Raw genomic sequence first — 16626 nt, 5'->3', positions numbered from 1 at the left:
GAAAATATAATACCTCTGAGTTACAATATACTCAGAGATTCTATACTTAAACCTTCTTTCTTTATAAAATTGAACCGCAATAAATCATAGAATCGGTTAGGTGGGAAAAGACCTTTAAGATCATCAAGTCCAACCGCTAACCTAACACTGCCATCCCCCTAAGCACCACGTCTACCCGTCTTTTAAATACCTCCAGGGATGGGGACTCGACCACTTCCCTGGGCAGCCTGTTCCAGTGCTTGTCAACCCTTTCATTGAAAAAATTTTTCCTAATGTCCAGTCGAAACCTGCCCTGGCAGAACTTGAGGCCATTTCCCCTCATCCTATTGCCCATTGCCAGGGAGAAGAGACTTAGCCCCACCTCACTACTACCTCATTTCAGGTAGTTGCTGAGGGCGGTAAGTTCTCCCCTCAGCCTTCTTTTCTCCAGACTAAAATCTATCTCCAGGGGTAAAAACAGGGAGGGGGAAAAAAAACAAAGAAGCATAATTCTATGAAATTACATAAGCCAGTAGAATCACAGTTATCTGTCTGTTATTTATTTTATTTGTCCTGGTTTCATTACACATTTTTTGATAGAAAACAAATTTAAAAAAAAAAAAAAAAAAATGCTGAGACAATATTCAGGTTTCTTCTTAGAAACACAGAATAATTCAGGTTGGAAGTTAAAAAGTTAAAAAGTTAAAAGTTAAAAAGTTAAGCCAGACAAAACCAATCACGTTTAAAGCTGAACAGTCTTAAAATCAAACTAAAAATATGTCAAGTTTAACCCTGAAGTAATAAAATAGAACAGGTATCTGATTTCTACCAAGCATGAATGGGTCTTGATAAATATGTGGCCTTTGTATCTTTTTAACGTCTGAACAAATAAATATTAAAAGAACTATAAACATGTATATCACATTAGTAAGAGCAAATAATTGTTTAGTAACTGATCCTCACTAAAAAGACACTAGTAGAAAAATAAAGAGCCGAAATAGAGGAGATTGCTAAAGTCAAGTTATTTTTGTTTTGGTTCTACTGCTATTTCTGTTTGGTACCCACTACCATTTGCTTTAACTGACTTAACTGACAGTTAGTTTATATCTGAAGGAATGACTTAATATCTGCCAATAACATGACAAGATCATCTTACTGTGCAGCTCTCTTTCACCTGTTGTTAAGAAACAAACTGTCAGTAAGATTGAGTGAAATGAAAAAATATGCTTGACGCCAACTCAAAGCTCAACATATCACAGGAAATGGTATTTTTACATGTAGTAATTTTTTCAAGAAGCGTTTCAAAATGCAGATGTGAGATAATAAAGGAGATTTATTCTGCTTATATTCCTGTCCATTAATCACTTCTTAAAAGAAAAACACAAGGTTCTTCATGAATTACAAATCTATATAACAATACTAAAAAATAAATATATTTGAGACTACCCTAATGTTATTAATTCTAAATGTGGATCTCTAATACAATTTCCAAACTATTTTATTCTCTCTTTATCAATATCAGTGTCTATTTGGTAGACATTTTTATTAGCTAAATAAAAAAATGCTTGAATTACATCTATGGATATACTGAGCCTCCATAAAAAGGTTATAGCTAGGTTTAGAGAGATTTATTCTAATGATTTCAATAAAAGCTTTACTAGCATATTAATTTTTTAGAGATTTTGTATATTACTTTGTATGAAAAATATATTTGAATCTGGTGACCATCTGGCAGCTGCACAAAAGACTAATTTTGTCATTTTGATACTAATGTTCAGGGGTTTCTTATTTAAATTAAACATTTTTTCTAAGGAAGATACATCACAGCAATATATATCACAGAAAAAAAAAAGTGTGCAATGATAGCATAAAACATTTCTTATTTTTCCAATATATTCCGTATGATCTAGAAGATCGTAGTGCAAGCATATATCAATTTTGTTTCTATTACTACAAGCTGTCCATTGTTAAAAAGCATTATTCAGAAGTGCCACTATCAAAAAAAATTGTTGTAGAATTTTCTTTCAGTGTTTCTGTACAGAATAGCACTTTTTCCCTTTTTATTAAAAACATTTTTCATTCTGTGATTGCAAAGATAATCTAAAAATGTGAACCAAGGGCAAATATGAATATGTAGAAAGTCTCAGAAAATGGCTTGTGCTGATTAATTCTGCCCATTATGTCTCATCAGTGACCTTTGGACTGTGATATTAGCATTTTCCCACAGCACAAAAAATGTTGTACTTTTGTTAGAGAAATCAATGTTCTGAATGTCAATAATACCCATTATTTTTTTCTGTCTTCTTTTTTCATTGTATCTGATTCAGACCATACCACTGTGTAACTCAACAAAAGGTAAATTCAGTGAACTATAAGCTATATATAAACTGATCAGGTGTCCTCAGGTAGAGGAACTAGGATTCAGCTAACCAGGAAGGAGGAACTTAAGATTCCCTCAGGCCTTTGGAATTTAGATTAATTTGTGAAACTAAGTACAGGTTCTCTGAATTCTAATGGATTGGGGGGGGGGGAAATATTTTAATAATTTTGACAGTTTTGAGCTGCTAACATCCACAGAGCTCTATAAAGAAAATGATGATGATGATGATGATAATAATAATAATGTATCACTGCCCTATTTGTTGAAAGCTATTACTGTACATTTACTACTGCAAGACATCTATTTATCTTATTCAAGAAGAATAAGAAGGAAGGAGGAAGGGTACTTCTGAATTAATTATGTTTCAAACGGATATGTAGCTATTAATGATAAAAAAAATGTTACAACAATACTGTAAGGGTCAAAAAATGCTATGCAAGTCTTTGATCCTCATAAGATGAAACTGTCCAACAGTAAACTGAAAATAAAGGTTGAAGACAATAACTAAATATTTAAATCATATCTTTAAATATTACTCATGTCTATTAAAGCTGTTATATAATTTTGAAAAGAACATGACCTAATTATTCTTTGGTTTTTGGAAGATAAAATCATTTAAATATCATTAGAACGGCTTTCTAGAAAAAAAAAAAAACAAAAAAACAACATAATTAATTTAGGTTCTTAAATGTATTCTTGATTTTTAAACGCTCATTTCTTAACTGAGAAGACCAAGCACATTAAAGTCCAAATTCTAGTGGTAAACCCAGCTTAGTGAGATATATACAGGTAAGCATTAGAATTCTGCATAATGCCATATTTTTATTGTAAAGTAGTTTTTAAAACTTGGATAAAGTATTTTTTGGCCCTTCTTCTGTAAAATTCTGTTTGTATATTGAAATACTTTTAGCAATCATAACTAGCGTTGTACAACTTTTCATTTAAGCCCCTGTAAATTCTTTAAAATGGCCTATGATCACACTGTTCTACTTAAAATGCCACAAAGATAAGCTTATTAATCCTTATGTCTTTATGAATGGAAATGAATGTCTAGTACCTGAGAAATTTCTGAAATATGTATATGAACACATAAAGTATTCCCAATGTTGAAATCACTTTGCTAATCAGAGAATCATTTAGGTTGTGAGTGACCTCTGGAAGTCCTCTAGTCCAACCCCTGACTAACAGTAGGTACAACTAGATTATAAAGTTTATCATATTTCAAGTGGTTATACTAAATTACCATAAATCTAGTGCTGTAATAAAGATACCACCTCCCTCATTATTTTACCACGTTATTGTAAATCCAATTCAGGAACTGTATTTTAATTGGCCCAATTAAAAGAACACAGATTGAAAGTATTTATGCTGAAAACAGTGTTTTACGAACATAGGTGCAATACAAAGCTTAAGTGGTCATAGAATTTTATAAGAGAATTCTTCAGTGACTATCTTTGAAACAGTAATCAAGAGGTATCACACTTAGCATATCCACAGGACTTATCAAATGTCAGAAGGAAACAAGTATGCAAAAATGACCAAACAAGTGTTTCTCAATTGTCTGACTGGTGTTCAAAGAATTGCACAGAAAATAGACACATGCAAAAGATTTGCAATACGATTCTTCTACCTCATTTTCATAGAAAAAAGAAAATGTTTGAAGTAGATAGAAACTTGTTACAGAAATCAGTACTAAGAATGTAATTCAGTATAAATCTAAATAGTTGGCTAGTGTCATTTGAAAGTGTAAGGTAATATCCACACATTGCTTGAAGTTACAGGATCTGTGAGAGGTCCACAATTTTCTGAAGCAGCAGATGGAGGCTAGGAAGGATTACTTAAGGCATCTCAAATGGTATTAGAAGCCTATGGTGAAGTAGCTGAAATGAACACCTAAATGTAGATGTTGACCCGTTTGTGTCTGAAGGTGCTTTAGGTATCTAATCTCTCACTGCAATAAATACAGCTAAAAGAGTTATTCATCTCACCAGCAGGCTAGGTGCCTGCTTCGAGCTAAGCTGAATTACTGTGTAGGTTCCCCTGGTTATAACTGAGGCATAAGCGTTGAGGGCTCACTAAGGTGCCCATAACTAAATGACTAGTGCTAATTGAGATGGTTTAAGCTATCAGAGACATATTCATGGTCTGACAGACAGAACAGGATCTATGGGAACCTATGACTTTCTGGATCCACACCTGGAGGAAAAGCAGAAGAGCTTAATCTCAAAAGAAACTAGAGATTTCTCTAGCAGGTAACTGAGCCTTGAGGCCGCCTCCAGATATCTAACTATGTATGTTTAGTCTTGAAACAAATCACATCTAGATGGTCCATTTTTAAAAGTGACAATCAACTGAATGCATAGTTATTCCAGATATTGGATCTCAAGTGCAAAAACATACAATCAAACTCCTATGTTTATTTGATCTTGACGGAACTAAACTGTTCAGAATGAACAAGTGGAATCAGCAATGACTTTCTGCAGAATGCAGCAGTAGAGTGTTTTGTGGAATAGCTGAACATTTACCCTGGAAACACTACAAACCCATTGCTCACTTCAAGTGGAAGTAGTTATTAGTTTATTTAGTAGATTTTTTTTTTTTTAAATTTAAATGGCCATTATAGAAGATAGATGATCTAGAAAAAAACCTAAATATATTGTTTGATGAAAAAATAAGCATTATGTGTTTTCCTTTTAGATAAGTAAGAGCAGAAAGGCTACTGATTCTACAGGGTTAATAACTGGATAATATGGAAAGAAACATCATTTGTAAACATTCAGAATTATACACATAAAATTGCACATATGTAATAGCATGCATGCAATACCTTCTGAGAGATACCTTGAGGCAAATACAATCTACCAGTAAGTCTGTTTAAAATGAGAGGGGAAAAAAAAACACTAGTTACAGAAAAAAGCAATGCAGACATCAAAATGTTTCAAAATATCCAAGCTACAATTAAAAAGAATGATAATTCAGGAGGCTGTTAACTTGACAGTCTGGTAACACAGAACAGTACTAAGAATCATGATAACTGTGTGAAAGACTTGCTGAATTAAAACATGACACACATACTCTGCATACTCCACATGAGTGCTGCCCTTTGCCTTGGAAAAAAACAAACGAACTGTCAAACAATTAGCGGGTAGCAAGAATATATTCATTGTAGGCAATGTCCCAAGTAAGGCAGCTTCTCAAACTATTTTGTTGGATGGGATTTCTGTCTGAATTTCATGAAGATAATACAAAAATCTTAAAAGGACATTTGTGAGCATTCATTTGTTTACCCATGGACCCAATTCGATCCTGCACGTACAAAGTGTCTGCAAATGTCAGCCTTCTCTATGTGTCATGGTAGTTGTATCAGAAGATTAAAAATACATTCACATCAAGGCTTTGATCAAGGGTGCACTTCTGAAACTTATCTCCAGTCATCTCCTCGTACTGTGCTTTGGTTTGCAACACAGAGTAATCTCAGAGCAGACAAATTGAGTTCTTTTGGGATGAAACTAAGCCGGAAGGTGTTCTCCAGCCAGTAAAAGGCACTCAGCCTAAAGAAGCAAATTACAAGTCCACAGTAAAAATCCTGAAATATACATATAGTAAGGACCTCAGGCTCTTAGCACCAACAGTTTTGCACTATAAAGCTGCTTGTGGTGCACTGCACTGCTAATGCTAATGTAAACATAGCCTAATTTATTCTCTTAGGACAGCTGGAGGCAATACTTGGATCTTGTCCTCTCTCTCTTCCTCTCATTTTCCCACCCTCCGAAATTCTGCTCATGCTCTGCAGTGGCAAGTTTCTGCAAGCTCTCCATGTATACTCGAGAAAGGTGTTAAACACACAATGTTTTTTTCTGCTTTACTTAAAATCCCTAGCTTTGCCTTCCAGAAACTTCTGAATTTTGACTGAAGAAATAAATTAGACTTTTTATATTCTTGACTTCTACTTTGTTGCCAGGTACTTATGCTAATTATTATACATGGACAAAGTTGCTTAGAAGAATGACTTCTTGCAGAGAGGCTAAAGTCTACGTGAAAGCAACTCTCCATTCACAGTCTGTGAACTCCATGACAACAGAGGTCCTGTGTTTTGCAAAACAGAACAACCATAAGAGAAGAACAAGAGTCTTGATGAAGTTCAGAGAAAATGTAAATTTCTTATTTCCACAGCTTCAAACTTCACATGTCCTAAATGATCTGTCATTTTCTTCTGCCCATTTCAACAGCAAATTTAAAATAAGAACTGATTAGTGATGAATTAAGTCCTCCTAAGATGTTTTCCTCCTTAGGCAGAAATAATAGTTTCCACTGTAATGAGCTGGTCTCCATTTTAATCTTTTCATACCAACTAGAGCCACCTACATCTCATTCCTGTGGTGAAGCCTCTGTTTACACCTCACTTCAATTCTGAACGCTTTTCCATGGTGCACAGGTGATGTCTTCGCTTATGCATATTTCAGAAAGATTAGTAAGTAAATTATGTTCCAGTGATAACTTATTTAAATTACTAAACTCTTCACTAGGTTAAAAATATTTCCTTTGTCATAATGATGCAAGTTACCACCTATGGGGAAGAGAGGAAAACCATGCTGAGAAATCTCATCCTACTTACCTGCCATCTGGAAAGGAAAGGGATGATTATCCTAACAGGTGATTCCTTTTTTTGACAGGCACGAAAAACTCAAAAGGCATCATGACCTCCTCATGATTTTACTGTTTAAAATCTAAACTACCTGCAATTTTTTAGGCTCATTTTTCCCTTTTCTCAGCAAGAAAATCGGAAGAAATGAATCACAGAATTATAGAATTGTTTAGGTTGGAAGAGACCTTTAAGACCTTAAGCACTATCAAGTCCACTACTAAACCGTGTCCCTAAACACCCATCTTTTAAATGCCTCCAGGGATGGGGACTCAACCACCTCCCTGAGCAGCCCCTTCCAATGCTTGACAACACTTCTGGTGAAAAAATTATTCCTAATATCCAACCTAAACCTCCCCTGGCACAAATCGAGGTCATTTCCTCTTGCTTTATTGCTTGTTACTTGGGAGAAGAGACCAACACCCACCTCACTACAACCTCCTTGCAGGTAGTTGTAGGGAGCGATAAGGTCTCCCCTCAGCCTCCTCTTCTCCAGACTAAACAATCCCAGTTCCCTCAGCCGCTCCTCACAGGACTTGTGCTCCAGACTCTTCACCAGCTTCATTGCCCTTCTTTGGACACGCTCCAGCACCTCCATGTCTTTCTTGCAATGAGGGGCCCAAAACTGAACACAGGATTCAAGGTGCCTAGTACAGGTCAGCAATCACTTCCCTGCTCCTGCTGGCCACACTATTCCTGATACAAGCCAGGATGCTGTTGGCCTTCTCGGTCACATGGGCACACTGCTTGCCAGCTACTGACCCCCAGGTCCTTTTCCGCAGGGCAGCTTTCCAGCCACATGCAATGCCTTTCTATGTCCAGGAAAAGAAGCTGGTGGGAGCTGGTCCTGTCCTTCCCTCTCTATGCATGTGCATCAGCTGAATTACTACACAGCTCTTAACTCACATCTTCCTTTACCCTAACACACGAGTTACTATAGCTCTCTGACATTATGAAAGGCGCAAAGAGAAGAACTTTGGGAGCAGAAATACGTAAACAGCTTCATATAGATACATTAACCCCTTAAACAATTTACAACTGGTAATCAAGAAGATGATGCCCCACATTGTTAGCCTCTAAAGACCAAATCTGGATATTGTTTTGTGATTTCAACACTGATTAATGTCTGTGAGCATGAACACATAGAAAGCTCTTAAAATGAGATGGGAAAGACATGAGTTTTATGTTACATGGTGCAATTACAATTGATAAAAAACATTTTTAAAATGTTAAGAAAAATAAAATAGACCTTATTTCTTCTCTAAACCAATAGAGTCCAGTAAATGGTAGGTGAAAAAAATAGGCTCCGATTACTAAAGAAGAGGATAATCCAGTGTATGATCCAAAACAATTTAAGATTTTATCTTGGAATTGTTTCATTTAATCAAAGTCAGATTTGAGATGATGATTTCATCAGGTGAGAAGTTTCACGTAGCATTTTGGATTTCTCCATTAAATATAGCTTTTCATTATAAGAAAATTGCAGTGAATTGTAAGAAATGTTCTGATGCACAAAGGTTATTATATTGATGTGATTAAAAGTTTCAATGGCTAGGATGACTCGCAAAACTATATTTATGTATACCATATTTAAACACTGCACATACACTCAAATGGAAATAGTACATTTCTGCTTGAAGTATGTGCAGCACTAGGAAAAAAAAAAAAATCCCCAAAAGTGTTAGAATATTTTTCAATACAGATGTGGGTTTACATACAAATTTACTGAAATTCAGCCACAGGGTAAATAACACTAGCACATCATTTAGCCAAATGTAAAAACACCTACCAGTTTCTCTTCATATCACAATAAACAATAAGAAAACAAGAACTGTAGTTAGCATAGAATCACACTGAGATTTCCTAATGATAACTGCTAAATTTAATTTTTTAATTTTTTTCTTACATTATTTCCAAGAGTCTGACCAATCATACCTTCTTTTTTTCCACAGACTTTAGTTCCTCCTGATATGCTTGAAGGCACAATTAATTGAAAAGGTGCCTTGTCACTCTTATCCAAACTATTTTATTCTAGTTCACTTATTGCTTCCAAAGATAAAGTTTGGATTAAAAAAGAAAAAGTACATGTATATTTATGTATATATGGATCTACTGCATATAAAAAGAGGATGGAGTGGCCACAGTGCTTTGTAACACAGGCACAGCTTCTGCACTGTTGCAAGTTTATTCTGCCTCAGGCCACTTCTATTGTATGAAATCCACTCTCCATCGCACTTTAAAAATTTGGAAGGGGAGTTTCTGCTGCCCTGTTATCAAAACATCTGCTTTCTCCTAGAAACAGGAAAATAAAATAGCAAAGCCTATGATGAAAAAGGCTAGAGAGGGACTAACTATTCAGTTTAAAGCATAAATCTCTCTTTAGGGAGAAAAAAAAAAAAATTACATGCAGCACACATTTAACTGGAAAAAAAAGCCAAATTCTGGGCAAGGAATAGGAAGCAAACCTGCAGCAACATTATTTCTTTTGCTTTATTTGCATTTATGATATGAATGTATTTTCCTCCAGCTTTGTGAAGCTGTTCTTCCTGTGACTTTGTGCTTAAACACTGTTTCAGGAACTCTGGTTTAGACTGCTCAAGTCCAGCATGAAGGCAATGTGACAGTGCAGAAAAATGTAAGGTTCCCTGCTCTCCAGCCAGCACTCTTCACTGGTCTGTTTAGAAAAGAACATCTGTATACATTGCAACCTTTGCACTCATATCCTTCCCAGTGAGCCTGGAACAGTGACAACAGTTACCTATTAAATAAATTAAGAGTAAAACATGTTAAGATGATCGCTGCATGAAAAAGGGCTGGCCAACCTGACAAGCTCTGTCTAAACTGTTCTTTTACTGGATACAGAGATGAGACAGGTAACAGAACTCAGCATTTCATTGCACGTTCTATCTCATAAGAATACTGAAAAATGTAAGGAACGAGAAAAAAAACTCTTTGAACAAGTTACTTCCTACTGAAAATACTGGACATAAATGCAAAGTCAACTTTTGCAGAGTCAGAGAAATAATCAAGGATGCAATAAACAAGCACTTGATATTATTTTCTAGTACAATAGATGAGTATTAAGCATGTGTAAAGCTGATGCCTAAAATCTATTCTCACTTTTCAAGGTTTATAAGTGATATTTTCAGAAGCAAATAGTACCATGTTTTAAAAGGTAGTTAAAATTTGGTTCTGCATACTGTTGCAAGGCTTAGTTAAGAAACTTAAGACTTTTTGAAAAAATGACTCACACATAGACATGTGACAGACTGACTGATATGGACCCTAAGGTTCATTATAGTCCTCAAGAGGTCTTAGAGATTGCCTGCTAAATTGAAAGCTATGTTTAAAAGGTTGTGTAAAGAGGCTATTAACTGTACTATGGATCTAGTCAGACCATCAATGTTCACACCCTAAAGTAGGCCAATTTGAGCTGAGGATAGGAAGGATCATGATCTTGGTTTTGACTATTTGTGGAGGTACTTCTTAACTACCAAATTAGCCCTAGTGCCATACGTGACACTTTGAAAACCTTTTTATTCTGTAATAAATTACTGCAAACCCTATCATGTTTTCCATACTAAGTAAAAATTCCAATAAGAAGAATTATTTCTATACTTCCCCTTTAACATCACCTTCCTGAAATCTGAGATTTGCACATCTTGACATACGTGTGATGATTTGGTCTTCCATTTATGTTCTCCCCAATGGCTCTTTACTTATATTACAAAGCTCCTGTTTAGTAATACACCAAGGTGAGTTAATTAAATGAGTGTCAAACGAAGTGCTGGCACTAATTTATTATGTAAATACCTGGAGGCTTCTATCTAGCATGATTCCAAACACCAAATCTATAGTATTGCTAAAGAAAACTGGGAGGAATCATGATTTTTCAGAAAATACTAATATACTTCTAAAATAATCTAATGATTTTTTTTCCCCATAAATAACACTTCACTATGCAGTCTGTGAATATTTTAGAATTCCCTATTATCTGCCTAGAAGTTATTAGCTGGCATTCTCCCAGTAAAACATACCCAAGAAAAGATTTAAGAGAAAATAAACAGTGAGCATCATGCACAAAGAAACTTTGACCAGCTATGTTTCAAGGCAAAGCAAATGAACATGCTCTGTGAGGTAACACAGAACTGTAAGTGCATAAATTACTCTGTAGCACTTGTCTCCTTGTGTAGTAAATGTGGGTTTATGTCATCCTCATTACCAAACCCCATCAGGCTGCACAGGGGCTGCACAAAGATAATTTATGTAAAATACCTGATAAACTAAGAAAAAAATAAACAGAGTGAAAAAAAGAAAAAAAGGGTATATAAACAAAGACAACATCCAAGGACATTGTCAGGTATGATATACTAATAGTTGCACAGACACTTTCAACCTCCAAGGAGAAGTATCTACACATAAACCTTGATATCTTAGATTTATACACTTGACAATGTAATACTGAGTAAGCCTGATAGTTCTTAGCAAGGGAATTGAGAAGTAACTTGTAGAACAAACGAGATAAGAAAAGTATGTGGAGATTTAATTGTACATTTTTGGTTGGGTGTTTTGTTTTTTTTTTTTTTTTCATTTTTCACAGTGGCAGAACGTTCTCTTCTAATGCAGTCTCTGTTACGAGTTTTTCCTGTCAGGAGATATCCTGAATTAAATGAGAGATAAGTAATGAGTTTATGTTGCTATCTTTATATGTATCATGACTGTGCAGGTAAAACATTCAGTACTTTATTTTACATGTCTATGTGTAAGAGTGCATGTGTATGTATGTGCAGGAGTTATAACAAATATGTCAATTTCTCTTCTCTAATGTGTGGAAAGAAAGTGTCTTACATTTAGGTATATTTAACAGATATTCTCCTGTGGCTTGAGAATTCTAATTGATACTCCATTTGGTAAAGTTGTCTGAAGTCTATTCACTATGAAGAAATTAAATGTGTATTTTTTTGTGGAATAATATGTCACCACACCAATTGGTACATTCTTATGCTGAATAGTATTGTAATTATATTAAGAAACTATGAATAAAAACTTACTGTTTTCTTCTGGTTAAAAAAAAAATAAAATTTCACTTGACCATTCCTTTACTGGTTTTTGAGATCCATTTAAACCATGAAAACCATTAGGATTCTGTATTTGAATTTTTGTATATGAATTTTTTTCCTTTCTAAAAATATGTAAAATGAAAACCAAGAAAAGATTAAAGCTAAAAGAGAAAAGAAATACATTGACTGAGATCAGAACAGCAAAAAAGAAGAGACAAAGGCAGAGGAAAATGAAAGGACCAAAAGCATAATAGAGGAGGGAAATGATGGAGGAATTCTAAGTGCACTTGCAGCAGGATAAGTTCCTCTAAGAAAAAAGTTGGAGGCAACAACCCAACTTGAAGCAACAAAAGAAGTACATACATGGCAGTGACTGGATAATGATAAATGTCAGTGATGAAAGTGAGGTCGCTGCAGTTGGCAGCTTTTGTGGTTTTGCTTGTTTGTTTTTTAGCCTTTAAAGACTACCTCTGTCAATTGTAAAACAAAAAGGCATAATTACATTATACAGTTCGGGGTGGGGTGGGGTGGGGTGTTGTATTTTTTGAGTAGGGGATTGTTTTAGCTATAAAATAAACTCGAAGAGGAATATCCTGGTTTTGTTTTGCAAGATATAGGCTAAAACAATGAAGAATTTAACAGCCATTCAGGCTGGAAAAGTGTATCTATGAGAAAGGCAAATACGGATCACTTTCACTGCAGTAAGTATCAAACAAAATATTGACAATAATGAATTTGTATAATTCGTACCCATACAAACATATCACAGTAAAAATATTAAATATTGCCCCCTTTTGCAAGGAAAACCTCTTTTTTATTTGCCCTTGACCTGGTATTAGACAATGAGGAAACGGAAGCGTTAGAACTTTTAAAATGTCATACTTTTGTATTTAACAAAATTGTCTTGATAACTTTGACAGTTTTGAGTTTTTTTGGGGTTTTAATAGTTTCCATTAAGCCACATATATGTAGCTTAATCTTGCTAATTAAAACTTTGCCACATTCTAATACATTCACTTTGTTTGGAGGCTGAATCTTTTGTTTGTCTTGAGCACTGCATTACCAGCTAATATATTCCAACTGTCTTTCTGAAATACGGATTTATTGTAAAATCAAAGACAATTATCACAGCAAATTTACTAATTCTCCTTCTTCATTCCTTTCCATTCCTTTGTAAGTGTGTGTGCTTCAATAGTTTCTTTCTAGAAGTCTCACTTTTTTTTTCACCCCTAAATTGCCATTTCCAACTCAGTATGTCATACTTAGATCCATCTGAGGCTCATAACATTCATACCCCACAGCTAATCTCAGTAAAGTAAACCTAGCTGATATCCTGAAAGCAAATTTGAGATAATGAACACAGATAAGTGTTCAGGAGTTAGTCTCCTTCATTGAAAAATAGGATGGAAGGAGGAAGGTCAGAGGGAAAGTAAACAACAAGGAATGTAACTGTCAGCCTGTATTTGTGGCAACTGTCTTAGTAGGGAAAAAATTAATAGTTGGGTATATTTCTGCATTTAATGTTAGAAATCATCTGAGAAACATAAATAAAACAAATACCACCAGAAGTAATGCCAGAAGCACTAAGCGTGCTCCTTCAGTTCTATTTCCCCATGAATCAGGAAATACAGTACTTTACTGTGCTGCAGGAAATTTGTGCTTGGATCTTTTCATCATGAGACGAGTACTGATCCCAAGCGTCCCTCTTCCATCACTACCTCCAACAGTATTTAAAGACAGCAGGAGTCAAAACTGCTTGTAATAAATGCACAAATGAGACATCTAAAATCAATATAGAAAGCAGTTTTGATTTGGGTATATCAGTTTCACTAAAAGGCTCACACTTGGCAATAGATGTATTAACGTAGGACAGATTTTTTTTTTACTTTCTTCTAAGTTAAGCCTGATATACCCCTAGTCCAAAGTTATGCTTTTTCATTCAACGTATGGCCATTATGGGATCCTCCCCATTCTATGTGAGGCACGTCCTTCATCTAGAATAGCATACTTTATTCCACAAATCTATGTATATACTAAACATTTCATGCTGAAATTCGCAATGTCTAAATCCCTTTTGGTTCTGATCCAGCGAGAGCAATCAAAGCCCAAAGAGTGATTTAGCTGATCAGCCTTTAGTGGACTGCTTTAGGATGAGATGAAGCACTGTTTTGATTCTAACTATCTGACAGATCTCTTATCAAGTATAATTGGAAATTCAGACATGTAGCACCCATATGTGCAAATCAAATTTCTTCCTAAGTGTCTCCAATACCAGAACTGAGTCTTCTGTTCCAGCCCTACTTGTGTTACAATAAAGCTCAGTAAACGTATTAAGAACATATTATATAGAAGCTATGCTGAATGTCATTCACATGATGTCTTGAAAGGTAGAAATACAGCATTAACAAAAATCATAATGTTCTAATAAGTATACACAAGACATAGAAAGCAACACAAATACTTATTTTTAAAAAAATAAACTGTGCTTGCTTTTGTGCAGTTTATCATTTGTTTGTTTTTTTTTTCTAGTGTCAGTAGTACATTTACAGAATTTTGTGTTACAATTTATGTAACTAAATTCAAACTGAGGATATACACTTTAGTGAGTTATATATAACATGATTTTTCCAGTAGGCTTGTAAGTACATTTTGCACATTATATTAAAAAAAATACAGATTAGTTTGTTTTTGAAATGTACTTAAGACTGTACAGAATCAAGGCTACCCTGCAAGTCTTGGACAAGATTTTAGGACACTGAAGTTTAAAATATCATCCTTACACTGCAACAACAGCTTTCTCATATAATTGCTTTAGTTGAACTCTGTATTCTAAATTATATTGCTTGATTATGGGAAAAAAAAAAAAATACATGAGCCTATTTGAAAGCAAGAAGGAACTTAACCAGTATTTGTTTGTTTCATAACTGGGACCTTAATAATTTTAATTCTAAACTGTGTAAATCCTTTGTCAATGATTACATGTCCCCCTAAAATAAAGACACTGTTCCAGCAAATGAAAACTAAAGAAGTTTAAATTTACAATATGTACATTTATTTATGACACAAAATTTAGTTTTAACACTGTGTGAAGGCCCTAAGAGCATACAAAACCATGCTTGCATTTTCCATCACACTATGGGAAGTCAGCCTTTCAGGGTGTTCTTAAGTGTATCTGCATGATCTAGATTTTACAGGATGTACAAATGAGGCAATTTTAAATTCACAACAGCCTTTTCCTCTACTCTATTAAATCTATCCTGAGACTTATGAAGTAGTAAGAATCAAGTAAATCATTAGCATAAGCCTGTACATCACCAAGAATACACAAAAGTTTAGCAAAAGTAGTTCTTAGATCTACATATTTTTGGTGATCAAGATTTCTGCAACCCAAACCTTTGTAGTACAGTAAGAGAGGGTAAATTCTACAGGTAAAAATCAATACTGTGGCAGTGCTCTGGTAATCTCTGTAGGGACGAGATATATGGTGCTCAGCAAGAACTTGTTCTGTAGTCAGAGTATAGTGTCAGACTGCAGGTACTGTCGATGTCAGACGAACCACAGAATGTTTTAGGTTGGCAGGGACCTTTAGACATCTAGCCCAACCCCCTCTGCAGTGAGCAGGGTCATCTTAAACTCAATCAGGTTGCTCAGAGCCCCATCCAACCTGGCCTTGAATGTTTCCAGGGATGGGGCCTCCACTACCTCTCTGTGCAACCCGTTCCAGTGTTTCACCACCCTCACTGTAAAAGATTTATTCCTTATATCCAGTCTAAATCTACCCTGTTTTAGTTTAAAACCATTACCCCTTGTCCTGTCACAACTGGCCCTGCTAAAAAGATTGTCCCCATTTTTCCTATAGGCTCCCCTTAAGTACTGAATGGCCCCAATAAGGTCTCCTCGCAGCCTTCTCTTCTCCAGGCTGAACAACCCCAACTCTCTCAGCCTGTCCTCGGATCATTTCTGTGGCCCTCCTCTGGCCCTGCTCCAGCAGGTCCATGTCTGTCCTCTGCTGGGGACCCTCAAGCTAGACACAGGGCTCCATGGGGTTCTGACCAGAGCTGAGCAGAGGGGCAGAATCACCTCCCTCGACCTGCTGGCCACGCTGCTGGGGATGCAGCCCAGGACACAACTGGCTTTCTAGGCTGCCAGCGCATGTTGATGGGTCATGTCCAGCTTTTCATCCCCCAGCACCCCTAGGTCCTTCTTGGCAGGGCTTCTCTCCATCCCTTCATCCCCCAGCCTATATGGATACTGGGGGTTGCCCCGACCCAGGTGCAGGACCTTGCACTTGGCCTTGTTGAACCTCATGAGGTTCACACAGGCCCACCTCTCCTCTCATGCTGACAAACATACTATTACTTGTGGCAGAATGGTCTGATCAGCCACTCAGAGGGAGAGGAGCCCTGTCTGTAATGAAGCTTTGAAGAAACAGGCTATTTATAGACACACTTTCTTAAAAAGCCTCTAATATTAAACAATGAAATACAATAAAGCCATCTAACTGGAGCAAACTCGCCTACTAAAACAAAGGTTCTGAATCCATTGCAAGTTATTATATATGCATA

The 16626-nt window shown here is 35.7% G+C and overlaps 1 protein-coding gene across 1 annotated transcript in view; it reads right to left on the bottom strand.

Annotated features, from left to right (window-relative positions):
- Positions 1–16626, bottom strand: part of CSMD1 (CUB and Sushi multiple domains 1) — a gene marked incomplete at its 5' end in the record, with an annotated part of 480927 nt that overhangs the window by 383177 nt on the left and 81124 nt on the right. The window lies entirely within an intron of this gene.

Source organism: Egretta garzetta, unplaced genomic scaffold (genome assembly GCF_000687185.1).
Source record: "Egretta garzetta isolate BGI_Z169 unplaced genomic scaffold, ASM68718v1 scaffold601, whole genome shotgun sequence".
Taxonomy (NCBI): Eukaryota; Metazoa; Chordata; class Aves; order Pelecaniformes; family Ardeidae; genus Egretta; species Egretta garzetta.
This window is presented reverse-complemented; position numbering and strand designations above follow the sequence as displayed.